Here is an 8,380-nt window from a genome sequence, read left to right as displayed (position 1 = left end):
GTGTGTGTGTGTGTGTGTGTGTGTGTGTGTGTGTGTGTGTGTGTGTGTGTGTGTGTGTCTCCTGTTACCAACACTCCTACCATTCCTAAGTATTCACCCAGGAATGCAGAGAACAAATGGTGGGCTTATATCTGTAACATTCATCCAGTTCCTAGCTTTACTCATCTCTGCAGGATTCGCATCCTTCTTAACTGAAGCTACTGGAGGACCTATTGTTTACTCTTCTGCCTGTTGATGCTAAACACGCCGGGACGCAAACAATGGGGGTAAAAAGTAACGGTTTAGCGAACAGTATTAAGACCCCAAAAAAATCAGGTACGTTTCAAGAAGGATGAGAAGGAGGTGGTTTAGGCCACAGAGTACTCTTGGAATTAAGCCAGGAGAACAGAAGGGTGGAAAGCTATCAAAAGGAGGCGATATTCCCCTCCACACCAGCCCACACACCCCTACACCCCCCTCTTTCAATAGCTCTGGCCTTGTCAGATATGGTTATGCTTATTGTAGACACAGGCGAGGGGGGTCACTGCACCAGCATGCCTCAGAACATCACCGCGCCGGGGCTGTGATAAGAATAGTTCACTGAATCATGGCTTACCGTGCAGTTATGTGTATGGATGATGCATGGTGAATGAATTGAAGATAAGGCCAGGAAGCTGGATGGAGTGGACACAGCTACACTTCTGTTGCAAACGCAGGGTGTGGGAGTGTGTGCGCATGTGTGTTCGTCTTGTGAATCATAATTTTCCAGGCTCAAAGATCCTTGAAAGCCTGAATTATACATAAAAGTGCTTTAAGTTTTCTTTCTTTGCCTCCACTCCTCAGTTCTTCTGTTTGAGGTGTAGTGTCTTCTGGTGAGTCAAACCTTTCTGGGCTAAGGGAGGCAAACAGATGCTAACTCTACAACTGTGTCAGAAAAAAAAATCCTATTACTTATTTTCTATGCCTATGGCTGTTTCCTTGACGCTCATGTAAAGACATCGAGATCAGACTTTACGATGAAGTTAGGATTTTAATCAATTTACAAACGGCTGAGGGAAAGGAGATTGAAAGCACCTGCTAACTATCTTCCTCGCAAAAAGAAGCATTTTGGTTATCAAAACTCATTTCTTAATGTACCAGCTGGTGGATCATTTTTAAGCTCTAACCACTAGACTTACCCTGCTGAGGGAACGTTTCTTTGTATCTAGATTCTAGAACAACCAACAAGAGCCACAAACACTGCACAGATCACAGAAGAGAGGCTGCCGACACTTTAAAGAAACATTTTATCTAATAAATAAGGTTAATAAAACCCTAGCTATCATTTTATGGACCCCAGTGTGACAACTTGAAATTCCTCGCACTCTGCAATAAAGTCAAAATACCCAAAGCATTCAAGTTAGAATTCAATTTATTATACAATATAAGTTTAGTCATTTTGGGGTTGGTGCTAGCAGACGGACATAACAAGGAGGGCACCTTCATACACAGTGGAGAGCCCTTTGCGAGCATGAATTAATTGTGTTCTGTCTGCGTGCACACAGTGTCATAAAACTATTCGCAGTGCAAAGAAAGAAGTGTCCATGTCAACAATTGACGAAAACAGTGTCAAAAAATTTCAATTATACGCTTTCTATAAGGTTAATTATGAGGTTAATTATAATGTACAGTACTGTGTGGAAAAGTGAGTGAGTAAATGAAGGAAGGGATTACAGATGGTGGAAAACGAACGTGTTTGTCTGTCTCAATACATTCCAGGGTCTGTATATCAAACTGGGCCGGGAACTGTCGGGAACTACGTTTGGCCACCCATGAATACACATTTGTCGTACATGTATTTAAAATAACTGTATGTGTCTGCAAAAGGTGCTTGTGTTGTTGATAATGAAGGAGAATTTCATTCAGTGGAAACCTATTGTATTCTTAATGCTTTTTGTAAAACAGAGCTGCAAGGCGCAAAAGAGCTAAAAGATTGACAGGCTTGGTTCATTGCTGGTTCTTACTCTTTTCGAGGAGAACTGGACAGGAATATCAGACTGCTACAATAACGGCTGCACCAGATTTTCAGTCAATATAGTAGTAATAGTATAAATATTTCTTGTTGAATACCCTACAGCCTGGCATTCTCCTTTGCCATAGCAGGAAAATCATAAGTGGAACTGGATGCTTCCAGTAAGTTATGACAGTGAGGCATTGCGTACTAAACCAGGGTCCTAGAAATGGAGCACCTCGCCAGACTGCGGCTTTTGTTATGGTTGTTAATTACACCAGTGCTCTTCCTGCTACAACATAAAAATGTCCGCAGTGAAAAAGGTTTATTCATCGACTTCGATCTTTGTTATTGAATGCTTTAGTTCGCATTTCAAGCTGAGCTGGAAGTTCTGCCCTTTGCTGTTTGGGATGGGTGCAGAAACCCCTCAGAGCAAGGCCGAGAATGATTGAAGGTTTAAGAACAAAACAAAACAAAAAAACAATCAACAGTTGAAAACATTAGCTTCCTCTCCATTTTCTTACAGCGTCCCCATCCCATCTCATCCCGTCATCCCCATTCCACCTTCACTCCCTTTTTTCACACCCTAATCGTTGAGACTTACAGAAAAATCAATTTCCACTACCCAGCGGAGAGGCCCAATGTTTCACCACTGTGTCTGATTGATGACGTGCAGACGCCATCTCACACACCGCTGCTTTTTATAGCACCTCAGAGTTGGTCGCCATTCAGCGCATTTTTATGGCAAATAATAACAGGAGATGTAATAGCTATTCCCTGTGGAGAGTAAATCTGAGCAGGGAGACAAGAGGATGGCCCGCCCAGACAGCTGGAGGACAGTCCCACGTCAACAAGTTACTTAGGCTGAATGATTGGGTACACGGCTGCGAAGGGCTCGGGGCAATTCAACAATCAGACATGAAGGCTGTTTCTAACATCACTGGCATCCAGTCTGGGCTTTTAGTTCTTTAGGTGACAACCATGCCTGCTCCTTTAATGCTGCACAGTGGCTAATCTAAAGTGGCTCAGGGCCCACTTTATCAGGTGCTTCCACAAAGGCAATCGCATGACTTAAAGCTCGATACATACCAGACAGCATGCAGGTGCTTTCTGTGTCAGTGAAGTGCATTCACCCAGCAATACGAGAGAGTCACGCTACCCTCCTGAGATTTTCACACATCCTTAAAAAATAGTGTGGAAACAAAAGCATCCCTATGCTGGCAGCTCTGAATGACCAGACAACAGACAGGCCAAATTACATACCAGCACGGCGGTGGGATGCAGTGGTGTATCTAACCAGCTAAAGTGAATGAAATGATGAGAGTACAGTGGATTCACGATGAACAAAGTGCTGAACATCACTTTGTTTTAAGTGGAAACAATCTGATCGATAGATTCTCTTTCTAAGGCTCAGTAAATTTATATCGAGTTCAACATCTGATGTGAATTTGTACCACGGATCTGTTGCGAGCTGCCACAAAAGCGCTGACCTCAGCTCAGTGCTGACCTAAACTCAATTTAAAATGATTCTACTTGTATTTTATCATCTTGTCTCGTACATTCATTCTCTGCTGAATGGGAAATAATAGTAATCACCACAGGATCAACAGAACTAGGTTCAGTCCCACATGCAGGAAATGCAGGAAAATGAGATAACACTGCACTATATTATAATACAGGTCGCAGCTAAGCTTGTAATTTCTCTGTAATTTAATTTAATTTGACTGTATTTTATTTGAAATTACAGTGTGATTATATTTACCTGCAAATACTTAAAGAGATGTACACTAGAATAAATAATATTTACAGGAAACAAAGAAATAATTATCCTGTAAAGGAACTATATTTCCCCATATTACATCATAAATACACTGTACTTTTTGGGGTGAGGCCTGTATTATGGGGTGGTTTCATCTTGCCTTTTATTTTATCAGTATAGGTCTGCATGTTTTTTCATCTTTATTTAATGTGTGATTTCTATATTTCATTTAATGCATTATGTTAATGTTTATAATGGATGTTCTATTTTTCAATTGTTCTTTTATTTTACTAATATAAAGGTGATACAGATTGCTCTCATTTACCAACTTACACGAAAAAATAACTACCATCAAAATGTTCTGACCTGTGTGACCTTATGATGATGGATCCAAGCGTTTTTCTTTCACAGTCACTATTCAAACATAACTTTCAAAAAGAGTATCCCCTTCCTGTAAAATACACAAAAGTTAGGCAAGGTTGAGCCACTTCATAATTTAAAAAAAAAAAAAAAAAAAGCATGTATTTACACTTTGCTCATGCAGTACTAAAATAATTGTTTGTCTCTTTCCTGCAAAATATCTGAAGTTATGCAACACTTAAAATTAATCATGCATTAATTAAAATGACTTACAGCATAATAATTTCCTTGTTTCATGTAAAAACCAACTTCTTACCTTTTCATTAAATTCCATTTAATTACAGGGACATTGCCCCCTTTGTCACAGGCTGTATTATAAAGTGTTTCTGAAAACATCAAGGAGATTTCCAATACTGAAGAGGACGAGAGGAGACAAAGAATTTTGTGATTTAAATGTTCGTTGAAGCCCAGAGCTTCAATGAACTCACAAAGACATTACCCTGCAGAGATGGATGTGAGAATGCAGAGTTATGACTCAGTCATCTGAAAGTATTTAACCTGCCACTCTCCTCATATAAACTCTTAGTAATGTCTCATTGCACCCATGTGAGAAGGTACTGGTCCATGAGAATTCACAGGGAGTGAGTGGTTGTCATGCATCCTGCACTCCCAGGCAGCTCCCTCATCTAAAGATCAGAGAATCTTCTGGTGTTTACTAACTGGCAGAAAGGGCAACTACAGTATAGACAATTTCGGCGAGTCAACAGACAAAAATAATAGAGCACGATGGAAACTTTCTTCCTATTAAAAATCCCCTTTTACACATTTTTCCACAATGTGGTAATAGGTAAGTGGCAACAGAGTGAATAATTAGCACCACTGTTTATCTCAGTTTGGCAAAATGTTAACACAGCAATGGTAGAAACTGGCATTCAGGTGCATTTTCTATTTGCCAGTGTTCTGGAAATGTAGTAAAAAATTTGCTTTTAAATTCAGATGGAAACTTGTCTGTTGGCAGTATTGAAATCAGGGCCTTGTTACATGGTGTTACCACTGTGTTTTGTGGTTCTTTCACACACTTGGGAACTATGTTGTGATGGAGTAAGCATTTGTGCTGCTGCATTTTCATGGATACAGTCGCTTTTTCTGAGCACACAAATGAATCATTGTTAAGATGACAAAAGTTTCATCTCCTAATATCAGGTGCTGCAGATGTCTTTGAATATGAAACGCAAGCCTGGGGAAGCAGTTCGGTCATCTCAGAATGAAAGTCTCATTTTGCCACAAACTAATCTCGCCGCAGTCAAAGGACACTGTCCCACTCACAAGCAGTTACATCACCACCGAGCATATAACACCACCTGTTTGGCAGGGATGGGCATTGAGGTGCTTCGGGTTTATTACATTTAAGGAGTGCGATAAATTTGCACTTGGAGTGTGGAAAAGCAGCGTTTGCTTGTTCTTCCTTAAATCTACTCAAATGCCAATGAGCAAGGCACTTAATCTGAGGTGCTGCTGCTTCTCCATGGGGGGAAAAACAGTCTTGGCCTCAGTTAAACTGTAATTTAAAACTGGAAGAGGAAAAAGGCAAAGGTTTGGCTTGGCCCACCAGAGTTAAAAGCATGCTGCAGCAAGCTGGTGGCTCAGTATCAGAGATACAAACTGGTAGACAGAGTGTAATGGCGAGGGCAGTGATTCCTTGGCACACATTATGGCCATTAATAGCATCATCGGGATGCCAGCGAGTGGCTGAGCCATGCTGCTGCTCAGGTGCAGCCACTTCTGTCCAACAATCTTCTCTTTCTGAAATGAACATTTGCAGCAGATTAAAAAACATCAGGAAGCACTTCTGATCACAGCGTTCCTCTAGAGGTGAGACAGCAACTCCACCTACCTGCACAGTCTCCTAAAATGAATCTTGTGATGACATGAAATAAGACAACTCTGCAAGCTCTCACAAGGCTGGGCCTCAGATGTTAAGCATAAATGAAAAATAAAACGATTGGAAGTTTGGCCTCAATTTTCACAGACACTAAGAATTTAAAAATATATATATATATATATATATACATACATACATATATATATATATGATTATATAGCATTATATTAAAATCAATAATCATTTAAGGTTTAAATGTGCAGTGACAGCATGTGTAAATGCAGCTTCCATTGTGAGAGCTTTTCGATGCACTCCGAGTCTCAGCTGCTGACTTTTACTTTTTACACTGCGTGTGAAAATGTGTTTGAAAAGTGCAAGTTGAGACATCTCTCCGCTATCTCTTTCTGCAATCCAATAAACCTGAAACGCAATTGAAATGTCAAATTGAATAGCGTCAGTGGCTGCGACCGGCGCCCGCAACTGCATCTACAGTAAGTACTGAGACAAACAACGCTTTAACAATCTTTATTTATCCAGGGAAGGATTTTGCTGAGTGCGCAGCTTCTCTGAACACATTCATACAGCCCTGTGCACTCACACCTGGGAGCTGTCACACACATCTGCAGACGGCCGCTCGCACTGTGCTGCAATCTGTCGAGCGGCTCGGCAAGTACAATGTTAAGGTCACTTTTGGTCAGACAGTCCAATAACTGCATCAAGATTGGAATAATATTATCAGCCTCCACAGCGCTGTCCTTTAGCTTCTGAACAATAACACAGCCTGCTGCTTGTGCCTCTCTGTCTTACACTGTGTTGGACAGAGGCTTGCAGGCTAATGAAGCATTTTAAACCGCCGGGGAGATTTGCCTTTATTTCAACCTCCAAATTAGCACCGTGGCCCATTTGAGTCTGTGAATACTTTAGATGCTGTTGGACTCTAGGAACAACTCTGTGTATTCAGATCTCAGCAGTAGTGTCATGATAAATGAGACAAATAATGTCCAACACTCAGAAATCTGACTTTTTGAGTAGAGTTGCTGCAAGATGCTGGATTCAAAGACATCTCTGCTTCCATGGGAGCCATTCAAAAAGTGCCAGCTATTCGCTACAACAAAGAAACAAATTAGAATCTAAGAGTAGGTCCTTGTTTGTAACGTTCATATGCACCAGAATGCACATGCATGGACACAGGCAAGGGGACAATGAGCTGCCCACTCCTGCAGCTGCTTCAATGCCAGTCAGATGATTTACACTGCATCAAGAAATGGGCCGATGTTCCTGCAAATTCTGAGCAAGAGCCGGCGCATGATTTGTTAGCTGGACCTCACGAACAAAGATGTTCAGGGGCACTTTTTTTATTTAGGAGAAAATTGCAAAAAACCAGGCTGTGCTCGCTGAAACCTCATTCACCTATGAACCAACATCCAAGGTGAAAGATGAGCACTGTGGCATATCGGTGATGCACATCATGACAGAAGGATCAGAACATTACTGAAGGTTAGGGAACACAAGATAGAGAAGTTTGACCATGTGCACGGCTAATGGACCGAGCTGATCTAGTCTGTATGTAGATTTTCAAGCTTTTATTACATCACCAACACTACGCTGGAGATATTTTAGGGTTATCCGCTGATCTGTCGGTCTGTCCACTTCTCATGAATCTCAGTCACATTCTTGAGATTTATCTTAGACGGGTATTTTGACCATTAATCCAGAATTCATTCATCATTACGATCAAATGTAATCTTAATTTTTGAATTGAGGTCTTTTTCAGTCCCATTGCCCGACGTGTAGGAAAACAAGTCATGCATGTATCTTCACAAAGGTTTGTGAAACAGTGAGTCAGAGTAGAGCTCACTGACTTCTTTAATCCTAGATATTCTCTGATAAACTGTAAATTGCATTATTAAAGCATTTAAGAACTGCAGCTTTAGAGCTAGAGAGAGTATTTGCAAAAGTCTTTTTTCTGTGAGTATCGATTAAATGCTTTGATAACTGAATAAGTGTGTTCCAAGTCTCCTGTGGCACAAAAACTGTACGCCGGGAGCTTCACGGCATAGGTTTCTACAGCTCAGCAGCTCCTGTAGGTGTAACATGTAGGTGGCCTAATTCTTTTGTCCATATAATGCATCTCCAAAAGGTTAAAGGTCAACTTCACTGTGATATTTATAGTTTCCTCCCTGCACCTTATATAATAATCATAACTTAGCCGATTTCAGAAGGACATTGTGAGCCTGTTTCATATTATATAAACTAACCTTGGATCCAGTGCTTGTGGTAATTGTGTCACTATCTGAAAGCACTCGTGTTTTAAAAACTGTGGCTGCTGTCTAGTAACATCCATAGTTAAAGCATCCCCCTCTGTTGTGGCCAGAGTGCTGTGTCCTATCAGAATCAACATTGTTGCCAA

The sequence above is a fragment of the Haplochromis burtoni genome, unplaced genomic scaffold (assembly GCF_018398535.1).
Source record: "Haplochromis burtoni strain Fernald_Lab_line unplaced genomic scaffold, NCSU_Asbu1 Contig_307, whole genome shotgun sequence".
Taxonomy (NCBI): domain Eukaryota; kingdom Metazoa; phylum Chordata; class Actinopteri; order Cichliformes; family Cichlidae; genus Haplochromis; species Haplochromis burtoni.
This window is presented reverse-complemented; position numbering follows the sequence as displayed.